The 15,712-nt window shown below is 38.2% G+C and overlaps 1 pseudogene; it reads left to right on the top strand.

The window, feature by feature from the left end:
* The window catches only part of LOC103089076 (60S ribosomal protein L10 pseudogene), a 30,290-nt pseudogene extending 23,259 nt beyond the window's left edge, over positions 1-7,031 (top strand).
* Positions 7,032-15,712: the final 8,681 nt, after the last annotated feature.

The following is a 15,712-nucleotide window of genomic DNA, read 5'->3' as shown; positions in this document are numbered from 1 at the left end:
AGGGAAAGAAAGGCTAAACTTTAACTCTGTTTTTAGCTGAAATCATCATATTTCCAGTTCTAATAATGAGAAATAATAATTTTTGTAAAAGAAAAGCAGGATGCAGGGCTCCCTGGATTCTTTTTCTGTTGCAAAGATTTAACTCTAAGTCTTTGACCATACTTCAGAATAATCAACGATACATCATTCTGTCCATTCTGAGTTCTTGTATTCGAGTGTCTTGTAGTTAGAAGTGGCTCAATACAGGGAGATATTAAATGGCCTACATGTGTGAATGGGATTAATAAGGGAGAAATTAAGCTGATGGCTCTCAGCACTTAACTCTGTTTCTTATGCAGTAAGGATAAGGAAAGTTCCTTGTGATAAGGAAACTTGGAATTTCTTTTCATAATGAAATAGTCACGTCTGACAAATTGAAGGAGAATGTTTAACTTCTTAAATAATGTGATAGTTTTGCCTGTTGGTAACAATGTAAAACCCTTTTCAAGTTACCCTTAGGTAAAATGGCAAAGAAAAATTATATATTTGTATATCTTAAATACAAACACATATTCATTTTTTATTCAGTCTTTGCACAGATAATAATTAATTAGCAACAATTATGTGCTAGATTTTCACCACCCATCCTCTCCTTTGTGGAGTTTATAGTCTAAATGAGAAGACAAAATGAAATAAAACACGATCTTTTAATACAGCAGAGTGTGTGTTATGTTAGGGAAGTAGAGGGTATTATGAGAGTAAATATGGGCCATTCGGCAGCCACGGAGCACATGATTGGCATAAATGCAAGGGGTAGACTGATATGTATTTGAGGTGTGGTCTAAACCAAGGGTTTGCACAGTTTTTCTCTAAAGGACCAGATGGTAAACCTTTTAGGCTTTGTAAGTCATATGGTCTCTGTCTCAGTTACTCACGCTTGCCCTTGGAGCACAAAAGCAGCTATAGGAAATACGTGGAGTATTTTGGCTGTGTGCTAATAAACTTTATTTATGAACAATGAATTTTGACTTTCACATTATTTTCATGTGTCATTATTCTTATTTTGATTCTTCTCAATCACTTCAAAATGTCAAACCTATTCTTAGCCCTCAGGCTGCACACAAACAAGTGACGGTTAAGATTTGGCCCACAGCCTATATTTTGCCAATCCTGGTCCAAGAAACAGGAATAAAAGAAAAGAATAACTTTTAAATAAAGAAGAGAAAATTGATGATAAGATTTATTCACATAACTTTTACTGCATTTTATTTCATTAACACAAATATTCTGGAAGGGAAATAATATAGTTTTGTTAGGCTCCTTTTACAGCTGAATAAATGGGCTTATTCAAAGTCCCCAAAGTAGTGATATATAGTTTTCAAGTTACTTTATTGACCAGTAAATGCACTTGTTGGGTAATGCAAAAAAATTTGTCCATGATTATCAATTTATCAAGAATTTTACCTTATTCCATGTATTTTTCTAGGTTTGAGGCACACAAAAGAAAAAGGTCATGAACTCTATCCTCAGAGAACTATCAGTCCAGTGGGGAATGTTGACATATGAATAATAAAAGGATAGTGTTAAGATAAAACTTTATATATTTCAACAAGCATTTATCGAACAACTTTTATGTGCCCGGGGTTCTATGGTTTAAGTGCTGAGAAAGTGGTTCCACAGACACACAGGTCCTGGCTGTTGCATTTTACTTTCTATTGGTGTAAGACACAATCAATAAATAAACAAAGGAATCAATAAAATAATTCCTGCTAATTATAGTATTATGAAAAAAATAAAATGATATAATACAGAATGACTGACATTATGTTGAGTTGAGTAGTTAGGAAAGTTCTCTCTACAAATACGGTATTAAAACTATTACGGGGGGTGGGGGGATCCCTTCCGTGTCCCAAGAGTGGACTCTTGTCTAACACTTGAAAATGAATTGTCCGAGGAGACACAAATACTGACAAAGCAAAAGACTTCATTGAAAAGGGGTGCTCGAGCAGAGAGCAGCAGGGTAAGGGAGCCCAGCACTGTTGTGCCTCGTGGCTCAAAGTCTCAGGTTTTATGGAGGTGGGGTGAGCCTTCCAAGTTGTCTCTGGCCAATCTTGCTTGTGCCCATACTTGGTCTGCCGACTCAGGGCCCTTCCTGGTGGCGCGTGTATCTCAGTCAAGGTTGACTCAAGTGTGAGGATTTCTGGGAAGTTGGCAGGATGTATTATGGGCTGGCATCTCCTCCCTCATTTTGGCGGCTCCCGAATTCTTCTGGTTGGTTTTGGCAGTAGCTTGTCAGTATTGTGCTCCTTGTCAGGACCTCCTGTTGTGAGACAACTTATGCAAGCGGTTATTATCATGCCTGGCCAGGGCTAGTGGTTTCAGCCAGTGGTTCCCTAACAAAACTGAGAGTTGAATGCTGAGCAGGGCCTACAGTGTGTAAATCAAGGAGAGAGGCTGCTAACTAGTTTGCCCTGTTGGAGGAACATACTGAGGGCCACTGCTGTTGGCGTAAAATAAACAAAGGAGAGAGGTAAGTCAGAGGCATATTTGAGATAAGACCGGAAAAGTAGGCAGAGTTTGGGTCATCTTACGGTAAGAAATTTTTACTTTATATTGTATATAATGGTAAAATTGGGGTAGTGATAAGGTAGGAATTGACATGATACAATTCACGCTGACTGCTGTGTTTGGATTGGAGGAGGGGAAGTGTTATCAATAAGACCGGTTAGGATACTGTTGCCAGAAACCAAGTGGGAGACACGTTGACTTAGACTAGGATAGTGACACTAGAAATAGAAAAAATATATATATATAATTTAGGATTCAATATTTATAGTGAGAAATAGATTTGTTTTAAAATACTTAAGGTGCTTTAATTTTAAGAATTCTACTTTCATGCTGATTAATCTATTAAACCCCTTTCCTCCTTTTGATAATCACTTAATTCACTTTCACAAATCCCCATTTAGAAACTTCCACTCCCAGAGGCACTGCACATAAATATCCTTAGCACATCCCTTCTTTACTTCCTCTGACCTTTAATATGCAAGCATTAAATTTCTTTTACTGAAGACAGTCTTTCTTCGTAATGTCTTATTTTCATAATTTATTTTCTTTGACAGCATTTGTTAGATCTGTCTTCTTTTGAAAGGTTGCCTATGAGACTGCTCATAAACCTCTTGTCTGCAAAAGCTTTATCCCTTGCAACTCTGGGTCAGTCAATTGCTTTTTATGTCACCTGAAGCAATAATTCTTAATCTTTAGCTTTCCTTAGAATCATCAGGAGGAATTGTTAAAACACAGATAGCTGGGCTCTGCTCCCAGAATCCTGATTCAGTGGAGCTGGTGGGGCCTCTGGATTTGCATTTCTAACAAATTCCCAGTTGATGGTGGCCTGGGGACCACACTTTAAATTGCGCTGGCTTATGTAACATTTCCTTGTTCAAAAGACTTTTGATCTTAGTTATCTCGATATTCCCATATGCTTAGCTACTTGTTTCTCTCAATTTCTTGCCCTTTGTTGTCTTATATACATCCCCCAGCATTTCTTCTCCTTTCAGTTTGTGTGAAATTCATATCATGCCTTATTTACACAGAAAAACTTTTTGTGAAATGGAAGGTTAAGTACATATGGCTCTTTGTTATAACTGAAGTTATGTACTTGTACGGATGCTAAGAAAGCAAATGCTGCCATGGCACGAAGGTGTGAGCTGGATATACATTTAGCCTCTACCCAAACACTGCCTCTGAGTTTCAACACCAGCTCCTAGACTCTTGTGGCTGCCTTGTGAAGGGATCAGACTCCTTCAATCAGTGGTTTGTGTGTTGATACTAATGACACTTCATACACCAAAAATGTTTCAAAAGAAGTGGATCATTCACACGAGTGGCTTCTGGGGAGTGAGGGACACACACAAGCTGGTCCAGAATGGCTTGAAGGAAAGGAGTGGTTCATTGGCTTTGATTTGAATTGTGGCTAAAAGGTGGTGTCTGTGGGGGGATCTCTACCTATGGGATTGGGTTTGTGTGATATGAATTCCCAGAGAATGAGACTGAGACAGAGACAGAGACTGAGTGAGAGAGGTCTTATTGATCTGCCCAGATGTGGGGCAAAAAGCAAAGGGGGAAGGATGGAGCTGGAGAGCTGTCAGTGGTCAAAAATAAAGGTGAAGTCAGACTCTTTATTACATGGAGCTGTTGGGTCAAAGTCCTTACCAGTCAGCCTCTGATTTTTCATAAATGTTCTAAACATTTGGTAATACAACATAAATTCATTAATTTCAGGGTAAAAATTTCCATCTTTAAAATAAAACATAACCTGATGAAGTCCGTACAATGATGACAGAGTACTTTAACCACAGAAAAAGGCATGGATACATAAGGATCTGACGGACTTAAATGATTTAAGTTGACACAAAAAAAGACAACAAAGATAATGATATGAAATGTATTTCAAAAGAGAGTGATTTTGTTTAAGTGCTTTAGAAAAGAGGTTGGCAGTTTTTAATAAAATTAAACATATACCTACACTATGATCCATTCCTAGGAAATCATGTCCTAGGAAATCCCATTCCTAGGTATTTATGCAAGAGAACATGTGACCACATGAGTTGTTCATAAATGTTAATATCACTGTTAAATTTATTATTAAATTTATTCGTAATTGAAAAAAACTGAAAACCTACTAAATGTCCATTACCAGGTAAATGAGTAAACAGAAACTGTAGTCTAGGCATATAATAGAATATTACTCATCAATAAAAAGGAAGAAACTGATGATTTATGCCACAATGTGGATGAACTTCAAAAATATTATGTCTTGTAAAATAAACCAGACAAGAGTCCATACCATGTAATTCCATGTATATGAAATCCTAGAACAGATAAAAATGACCTACAGAGCTAAAGAAGATCATTAGTTGCTGCGACAGGACAATGGAGTAGGGAAATGAATGCAGATGAGCAGAGGGGATTTTTTTGGTGGTAATGGAAATGTTTTGTATCTTGATTATGGTGGTGGTTACATCAGCATATGTATTTCTCAAGACTCAATGAATTGCATACTTAAAACAGATGCATGTATGTAAATTATACCTGAATAAAGTTGATTAAAACAAAGAGACAGTGATTTAAAAATGAAAGGATTAGGGCTTCCCTGGTGGCTCACTGGTTGGGAGTCCGCCTGCCGATGCAGGGGATACGGGTTCATGCCCCAGTCCGGGAAGATCCCACATGCCCTGAAACAGCTGGGCCCATGAGCCGTGGCCGCTGAGCCTGCGCGTCCGGAGCCTGTGCTCCGCAACGGGAGAGGCCACAACAGTGAGAGGCCTGCGTACCAAAAAATAAATAAATAAATAAAAATGAAAGGATTAAAGAGAACCCCTTAGGATAAATGGGAAGGAAATCCAAGAAAAAGGGGATATATGTATATTTATAGCTGATTCACTTTGCTGTACAGCGGAAACTAACACAACATTGTAAAGCAACTATGCTCCAATAAAAATTAATAATAAAAAAAAAGAGAACCCCTTAGGAAAATGATGACAACAGTAAATATTGAAAAGGCAAAGTTGCCAGAAACAGGAGGTAGGTGGGCGTGGGGAATGAGAGAGAAGGGATACCAGATTTAGGGCCTGTGTAACTGAGAGATGGTGGTGCCATTCTCTGAGAGGGGACTTAGAAAGGGCATCTGCAAATACTAGATATCATCTAGTATTTGATTCTCAAAGAGATGGTGTATAAAATCTCTGCCACTCAGAGGAAGTGAAATATATGATTAAAGTACTACATTCCTCTTTTCTACAAGCACGAATAGGCAACTTTCAGCTTCTGGAAATAATTATCTAAGTCCAACTTGCCCGTGGGTGGATTAGCCTTATTGATGAGTGCTGGTCAAGAAACAAGCCAATGACTTTGCTGAATATGCCAATTTTTTGGCTTTCTCTAAAAGAAGAAATCACAAAACCATAAGGTTAATTAAATTCTGATTTTCGTGGCTCTGTTTAATCTATTTCCTTTGAGAACTTCAGTCATTTTTATCAACTCTTTAATATTATTTAAAATTTCCATTGAAAGAATTTTAAGACAGATTTAAGAAGTAAAGTGTGAGAGGACAATGATAGTACATTTAGAAATAGAAGCTTGAAAAATGCAACGTTATTTAATAGGATGAGCTTCAAAGTTAAAAGGCTCAAATTCTATTTGTAACTGCCTCTACTCAGTTATATCTTTAAGGTTATATTCCTTAACCTTTCCATGTCTGTTCCTCGAGTCTCCATGTAGGATAATAGTATTTCCATTCATTGTAGAAACTTGGCATGAGGTTTGAATGAGGTCTATAAAATTTGCTTTAAAATAAAAGCCTCTGAGTACAAAAAAAAAGAAAAGGGATCTGATTTGAAGGGAGGAACATAAGATTAATCTTGAACAAAATCAAGGGACAAGACAGGATCTGACACCATAGTAGCGACTCAAAAATTTTTGATAAACGAAATGAACTTTATGGGGAATTCCTTTATTACATAAAACAGATAAAAAGTAGAAAGGTTTTGCAGCCAGTTACGCCGACTGTGCTCTTTTCCCCATGGGGGCCTGGTGTGCAATGGCTGCAATGGCTGCAAACAGCAGCCTCCTCGGTAGTGTATGCAGCCTGTTGCCTGTATGGGTTGCCCTAAGGGACCTTGTAGACAGCCCGTTCCAGTGGACATTAATGACTGGCATGCTGTCCCCAATCTAGGCTCCAGACAGGTATGCGTGGTGCCTTTGGAAAGCCCCAGGGCACAGTGGCCAGGGTCCACACTGGCCAGGTCATAATGTCCATCCGCACCAAGCTGCAGAACAAGGAGCATGTGATTGAGGCCCTCTGCAGGGCCAAGTTCAAGTTCCCTGGCCGCCAGAAGATCCACATCTCTAAGAAGTGGGGATTTACTAAGTTTAATGCAGATGAATTTGAAAACATGGTGGCAGAAAAGCGGCTCATTCCAGATGGCTGTGGGGTCAAGTACATCGCTAATTGTGGCCCCCTGGACAAATGGCGGGCCCTGCACTCGTGAGAGCCTTGGCGCTGCCCCCTCCTTACCCATGCCCACCAATAAACTCTACTTTCTTTTCCCTGTCAAAAAGAAAAAAAAAAAAAAAAAAAGAAAGGTTAATGCTTAATGTAGGCATAAATAGAAGCATAGAATGAGAGACAAGAATATCACCTCCATTGCCTTTCTCGTAGCCTGAAGCACCTCTGTTTAATATTTGGGATCCAAGAGAAACTGATCAGTAACCATATGGAGTCATTTGGCAATGGCCAAAGATCAATGAGCTGTTTTAGAGAAGCAGTTTGCATTATTACATGTTAATTGAATGTTGAAAGAATGAATAATCTACATTAATACATTAATATTTCATCTGCCCAGATATGATCTAATAATTGAACAATGATATATAACCATAGGATAAAAAGCCATTAATAAAATATAGATCTAGTCACATCAGGCTTTGGGGTACTTTTTTTTTTTTTTTTAAATGTCGGTTCATTGGTTTGTTTATTTATTTATTTTTGGCTGTGTTGGGTCTTCGTTTCTGTGCGAGAGCTTTCTCCAGTTGCGGCAAGTGGGGTCCACTCTTCATCGCGGTGCGCGGGCCTCTCACTATCTTGGCCTCTCTTGTTGCGGAGCACAGGCTCCAGATGGGCAGGCTCAGCGGCCGTGGCTCACGAGCCTAGTTGCTCCGCGGCATGTGGAATCTTCCCAGACCAGGGCTCGAACCCGTGTCCCCTGCATTGGCAGGCGGACTCTCAACCACTGCGCCACCAGGGAAGCCCTGGGGTACATATGTTAATTTGTCAATTTTACCTTATCATACATGACTTGTTAGATCTGAATGATACTCAGTGCTGATACACTTTATCAGTTGGAAATATTTTTCCTCTCCTGTGCCACCAATGTTATTATATTTGTGGCTTCCATTAAAAACAAAATACAAGGGCTTCCCTGGTGGTGCAGTGGTTGAGAGTCCGCCTGCCGATGCAGGGGACATGGGTTCGTGCCCCGGTCTGGGAAGATCCCACGTGCCGCGGAGCGGCTCGGCCCGTGAGCCATGGCCGCTGAGCCTGCGCGTCCGGAGCCTGTGCTCCGCAACGGGAGAGGCCACAACAGTGAGAGGCCCGCGTACCGCAAAAACAAAAACAAAATACAAACTTTAAAACCATAAATACTTTAAGATTTTAAATTCAGTTACAGAGGCTGAGGAAATATTCTCTCTATTCAGTTGTATTCTACCTAACTCTGTTGACACATTTCACTGTAGTCACCTGTCTTCAGGACTCTGAAAAGTTTGGGCACTTAATTTTTTTTTTTTTTTAAACATCTTTATTGGGGTATAATTGCTTAACAATGGTGTGTTAGTTTCTGCTTTATAACAAAGTGAATCAGTTATACATATACATATGTTCCCGTATCTCTTCCCTCTTGCGTCTCCTTCCCTCCCACCCTCCCTATCCCACCTCTCCAGGCGGTCGCAAAGCACCGAGCCGATATCCCTGTGCCATGCGGCTGCTTCCCACTAGCTACCTACCTTACGTTTGTTAGTGTATATATGTCCATGCCTCTCTCTCGCCCTGTCACAGCTCACCCTTCCCCCTCTTGGGCACTTAATTTTCATAATGCCAACTCCACGAAGATAGTGACTCAGACTGAAATAGCTTGAGTGCTGAGTAACTGTGCATTTCAGGTGAAGCTTCTTTTTTCAGCTAGATAGTATAGTTTTTTCGAGTTGTCTTTTAAAGCAGTCATCTTTTCTTCTTGCCTTGTTCACAGTAACCATGTAATATCACCTCCGTTTTTTTTTTCTTTTTTTAATGAACTAAAATTACAGGATTTCTGAGAATAGAAGGAAACAAGTCATTATTCATATATATGGAACATAAACTGCAACTCTTAATGAATGTGCCTTAGGCATTTATTTAATAAAACCATTTATCCAGCATTACGGCATTTGAATCAGTATTCTTGACTCAAAACGTTAATTTTCATAATAATGTGAATATATTTGTATTCTAAGTTCTTGCTAACTTGCCTGTAATTATTTTAAATATTTCAATCTGTTAATTTTTTTTTTTTTTTTTTTTTTGGGGAAACGGGCCTCTCACTGTTGTGGCCTCTCCCGTTGCGGAGCACAGGCTCCGGACGCGCAGGCCCAGCGGCCGTGGCTCACGGGCCCAGACCCTCCGCGGCATGTGCGATCTTCCCAGACCGGGACAAGAACCCGTGTCCCCTGCATCGGCAGGCGGACTCCCAACCACTGCGCCACCAGGGAAGCCCTCAATCTGTTAATTTTAATTTATACTCTAGGAATAGTTAGTTAACCCTTGATATTCTCTAATTTAGAGTATAAAATCTGGGGAAGAGTGTTAGATGCTATTCAAATTTCAGCAATTCAGAAGGGGCTCTTAACCAAAACTTTCAATTTTGCTTATCTCCAGTCAATGCCAATGGGTTTATTAATTAACATAGTGGGTACAGAACTTTTTTTTTTTTTGGCTAAAAATGTAGTACACTTATTTTCAATCTTGCAAAAATAAAGTGTGAGAATCTAGTACTTGTAGTAGCCTATGTAGTTTAAAAAGTCTCAGAACCCTGTCTGGTCCTATATTCAGCAGCCTACAGAGGATTCTGATACCTGACTGAATCCTGACACTAGAGCATCTGCATTGGCTTTACTACATCTTTCATGCAAGACAATTGTCTTAGTACCTAGAAGGATAGATTACTGAGATTGCACTGAGTTTGCAAAACAGGTTGTGAGACTTTTTATACCAGTTTACACAAAAACCCTGTATACACACCTGAATTTGTGACTTGGCTTTCATTGTCATAGGGAATGTTACATTGGAATATCTACACTCTTCTTATTACTAGAGGTTATACATAGACTGAAAGGAACTTAATAATATTAATGACCAAACTGAATTTTGTAAGTTTACAACACCAAAGGGCCTATCTTGAAATACGGAGAATGCAAATCCATAAGTTGTATAAAACACATATGGTTTAATATAAAATACAATTTTAAAAGTAAAGGAAAGCCACTGTTTTTAAACTTATGAGATTATTTAAGTACTATCATGTGCTGGGTCCTTTACTTGGTGCCTTCACCTATTTGAAGAGAGGTGACATCCCAACAGTTTTCTGCCTAGAGTTATGTGCATAAGGTTAATATTTTCTAGAGCAAGAAGGGATGTTTATTTTCCAAGAAAGAGCGATTTCTAAAAATCCCTTCAAAATTCTTCGGTGCCTCTGTACTTGTGCCAGGTACTCAAGAAAGGATAACTGTTTCAGTTCAGCCCAGGTACCTGAAATCATCAAGAAAAATATTCTCACCACATTGCAAATCTCTCGTGACAATTAATTTCCTCAGAAGATCGCTTAGTTTATCAGGAGTGAAGTGGTGACTCATAGCTGCTCTTTTATTCCTCCTTGCCTACCTGGCCCCTTCTAACCATAATTTAACCCCCATTGCCTAATAATTAAAATACCTGGCAGTTTCCCTTAAAGCATTCCTTTTGAGAAATGGGGGAAATACTTTGACAATTTTTCTTACGAGCTAATGGGGGATGATTATTTTTGAAAATTATGCTTTTGAAAAGATTATTACTTTTCAGACTTATTACTTTTGAAAAGATTAAACATGACAAGGCCTATAAAAAATAGTCCAGTTAATCTATTCCATAATAATAAGAATAGCCATACATTCCTGTTATGGATCTGGAAAAGCTTAATTGAACAGGAGTGTAAATGATTGACTTTTTCTCACTTGCCAGGAATATATTGGGGGCTATTAATTCTACTAGTAAAATTTTTTTCTCAGGTAGGACATTTCATATTTCCTGTTACTACATTTTAAAAATTCATAATGGGTGGTAATTATTACATCAGTTGCCTATCCAGCCCATGTTGATTTTACCAGAAATTTCAAGATAGACTTGGGGTATGAGTCTTAATGACAGAGTTCTAATACAATTATTTTTATGTGTGTGTGTTTGCATTTGAGAAAGGAGGACGTTTTCCCAGAGTTTTGGCATTAAACGGTTAACATGTATGATTTTTTAAAATTAAATGTAAAGTGCTGTTTTAGCAATGATTAGAAATAGGAGCTTTCTTAGAGTTGCATTGCATTTTAGCAGGAATTTGCTTTCCATATTAACTGTAGACTTATAAAATATATGGTGGATCCATAAAGTGTCTCAATAATGTACTTAGCTCATACTGCTTTAAAACACGTGATGTTGGGATATTTCCCTGAGTGTGGCTATTGTAGGCATTGCAGATGTTTTCCTCTTTCCTCATTACAAAAATTATGGCAGTTCATCTTATCTTTAGACTAGACACATCTATCTCCCTTTATTTTTTTCTTTTTTCAGGAGTTATTCAATAGAAATCCATGATTATTGTGTAAATGTTTTGTGAATATATAACTAGAGAATAGCAAATTGGATGTCCAGACTATAGAGCTCAAGACTCATTGTCCCATCCCTGTTTTGATGAAGACTGAAGGAAGAGAACAATTTCTTACATAAATGACAACATACTAGATGAATGGTCTAAACAAGAATAATTTCAGATGCAGGAAGGTACTATTTTGTCTCCATGGTATAGAAATTATCTGTGGACGGATTACTGCATCTTACTCTTGAGTGCATGTGTAGGACCAGCATGCTGTCATACCATCTTTTTCAGTTAGAAGTGCCATGCATAGAAGCTCATCCATTTCCCCCTCGTCCCAGCCTCTTGACAACTACCATTCTACTCTCTACTTCCATGAAGTTGACTATTTCAGAGTCCATTATCTTAAGAGAGATCATGAAATATTTGACTTTCTGTGTCTTGCTCATCTCAGCACAGTGTCCTTCAGGTTCATCCATATTTTTGCAAACGGCCAGATTTTCTTCTTTTTTAAGAGTGGAATATTACAGTTATGTTTTACATATTTTTGCCACATTTTCTTCCTTTTTTTTTTTTGTGGTACGCGGGCCTCTCACTGTTGTAGCCTCTCCTGTTGCAGAGCACAGGCTCCGGACGCGCAGGCTCAGCGGCCATGGCTCACGGGCCCAGCCGCTCTGCGGCATGTGGGATCTTCCCAGACCGGGGCACGAACCCGTGTCCCCTGCATCGGCAGGCAGACTCTCAACCACTGCGCCACCAGGAAAACCCTTGCCACATTTTCTTTAGCCGTTCATCTATTGACAGACATTTAAGCTTCTCAAATCATCAAGGTATACACCGAAAATGTATACAATTCTTATTTGTCACTAATACCTCATAAAGCTGGACAAAAGTGGGTACATTATACATATGTGAATATGCATATGTGAATTAGAATAAATGTGGTATATGGATCCATTTTAATATATTTAGTATCATGTAAAATGAGGTATCAAAAACATTTGCCTTAATAGTATGACAAGCAGAAAAATACTGTGTTGATTATGTGTCGTATTAAAACTTTTCTGTTGAGCCTCGTAACCCCCCACTTTCTTTTTATGGAAAAAAACTCAATAACTGATCTTTGAGACTGAGACTGCTATATATTTCCATCTTTTTAAAAATCAACTTTCTCATATATCTTCTAGTAAAGGAGATGTTAGTGATGGGGATAAACTAACGCAAAAATTAGTGGATCTGACTTACAAAAATAAGTTAAGTAAACTTTAACAAGCTGAGCAGTTTGCCTCCTTAGCTTTCTGCTTTGGGGAGAACTGTCCAGCATAATTCAGAAAGTAATTAAATCAGAAAAAGTAATCAGTGTAGACACAGATGTATCAATTTTGCAGTTAAAGTTCTGGGGGGATTAAACTTGGGATTTTCCCATTACAGTTTTGTGGAATGCAAAGCAATTTATGTTTCTTCTAATTTTTAGAATACCCCACTCATGCAGAAGATAATTTCTCTGATCCAAGAGAAAAGATTTCTCCTATGTGGGCAATGAGCAAAAATAAGTATACAAGGGCGTTTGGTCATACTTGTTATTATACTTAGGCTGGTTATGTGATTACATTTTACTTTTTTGGAATAATTATTAAGCAAAGTATTTGACAAAACTTTGGCTGAAAAATTAGTACTGTCCTGAAAATGGGTTTCTAAAGAAAATATATTTATTTAGTAATCCCATTGTTAAGTGCAAAATTATTTCCTCTTGTTTTTTTTTTTGCATTGGATTACTCATTTTGTTCCTGGAACTTTCTGCAGGAAGGTTGTGTTATGTTATCACTAACTTTTGTGTTGTTAATAGGAGAGTTTTGAAAGCCAACAAAATCCATCAAAATGTATTTATTTTGGGGAAAGAAAGTAGGAAAACATTAAAGTAATATAAATAGGGCTTCCCTGGTAGTGCAGTGGTTAAGAATCCGCCTGCCAGTGCAGGGGACACAGGTTCCAGCCCTGGTCCGGGAAGGTCCCACATGCCGCAGAGCAACTAAGCCCGTGTGCCACAACTACTGAGCCTGCGCTCTGGAGCCCGTGCTCTGCAACAAGAGAAGCCACCGCAATGAACAGTAGCCCCCGCTCGCCGCAACTAGAGAAAGCCCGCCTGCAGCAACAAAGACCTAACGCAGCCAAAAATAAATAAAAATAAAGTAATAGAAAATTGTTGTGTCCAACTCTGCTAGTAGACTTAAAAATATTCATTGTTTCTATCTTGCTTATAAAAAGAACCAATTTTATTCAGCGTTTGTGACAAAATTGTTAAAACAAAACAAAACTATATTTCCTAGTTACCCCATCCAAACAAGGAGAAGATTCAGGTGCTGGGGTTCCTTTCCTGATAATGAGGCATTAAAGACCATCTCCTTCCTCCAGCAATGCAGATAGGAGCTGGTGCTAAGACAATCATCTTGTGGCCATGAGACTATCATGGGGATGAAACTAAGGATGGTGGAGCAGAAAGACAAAAGGAGTGTAGGACATTGAGGATAATTTTATGGAGCTGCTGATCCAGCCCCGGTCTGCCTATCTTATGAATCTTATGTTATCACACAAAAAGAAATGAATATTTGGCCAAGATATTCTAAACAGATTTTAATTCATGCAGTAGATCACCAGTCCTATCTGATAAAACCATCAAATGCAAAAATTTTATATCATAAATTTTAAAATTGTAGACAGTGACCCATATCTTACATAGTATAGGTCTTGAATACCTACTTGCAGAGTGATAGGTTATAAGCAAATGTGAATATTTTATTTGTACATAAACAGAAAATTTGTGCATTATTTTACAGAATACTTCCTACAACACAATGCTAAAAGTTCTAGAAATGTATGTGTATGTGTGTATTCAAATGAATGAGAAGACATTATAACAAATATATTTAACTATAAATATTAGTCTTTGAAAAGATCTGTTTCAAATATGACCATATATGCCTGAGTGTCTTTGTTTTACAAATAGCATAGATCCAACTGGTATTTCAGGAAGTCAGATTTAGTATAAGATAGTCAGCAAAGCCTTTCCTATCTATAAAACCCCAGACTCTAAAATGGAGTTTCTTAGTGCTTTTCATGTTTGGAGGCATGCAGTGGTATAGAATAAATTTTCCAGTGAATAAATTGCTGTGTAATGTTACATAAAATGTCAGTGCCTCCTGGTAGATGCCTGAAGCATATTTACAACAAAATAAAAAAGATGAAGGAGCATTTTGATGAGGCTTTTTAAATGATTCATGGCTGACTTCTTTTCCATCCTTTTTTTCAAAACAGCATCTTCAGCTAATTCTTTGGTCTACCTAAATGCACACCTAGCCAACCATCTAGATCTGAACTGCTCTGGGAATCAGTTCTGTCATTAATGATGTAAATGCTTGAGTAGTTGTGTTCGAGGAATATTGGCTGGAGGCTATGGCAGCTAAGGGCAGGAAGCCAGACAGACCAGATAATCAAAGGATTTTTTTTTTTTTGTAGTTTCCAAATATCAGACAGGTAGCTATGAACAGATTCTACTTGTATGTGCAAAAATTTTCTTTAGTGTTATTTCAACACTAAATAACCACCTTTGTTAAGAGGTGGAAAGTTCGCCAATAAGAGTCTGTGTTCCAGTGAATAAGCTACAAACTAAACATTTATAGGAAGGCATAGTAAGAAGGTGTGGCCAAGATGGCAAAGTAGAAAGACCCTGAGCTCACCTCCTCCCATGGGCACACCAAAATCACAGCCATCTTCAGAGAAACTACCAGTGAGCATGACCTGAGGACCAGCAGAACAGTTTTTCCACAGCTAAAAATATACAGAAAGAAGCACAATGAGACAGGTAGCAGGGGCAGAGACATGATGTAGTTAAGACCCTAGCCTAATAACTTATTTTTTTAACTCTAGCTCAATTCAATTCCAAAATTTCTTTCTTTTTCTCAGCACAAATTCTTCTGACTTGTTCTTTGTCTCATCTCTGTAACTGCCGTTTTTTTCCAAGGTTTTCTTGTCCTTTACTTCCTTTATTTTTAACCCTTATTTTGAATTACGTTTTTCTAGTTTTGAATATGGTTTTGTACATGTTTTATGAGCTTTAGCTCTTATAGCACTGCTAAACTCTTATTCTTTATTGCTGTGTAATTCACCACTTCAGGAAAATAATTTGTTATAATTTTATATTGCAAACCAATTAGGGTACACCAGTAGAAAACTGACGAGTGTGGACACTTGAGTCTCTGAGGGTAGAATACCCTGCTAATCCTCCACAGCTACCAAGTGAACAT

This window comes from Lipotes vexillifer, unplaced genomic scaffold (assembly GCF_000442215.2).
Source record: "Lipotes vexillifer unplaced genomic scaffold, Lipotes_vexillifer_v1.1 scaffold147, whole genome shotgun sequence".
NCBI classification, from domain to species: Eukaryota; Metazoa; Chordata; class Mammalia; order Artiodactyla; family Lipotidae; genus Lipotes; species Lipotes vexillifer.
This window is presented reverse-complemented; position numbering and strand designations above follow the sequence as displayed.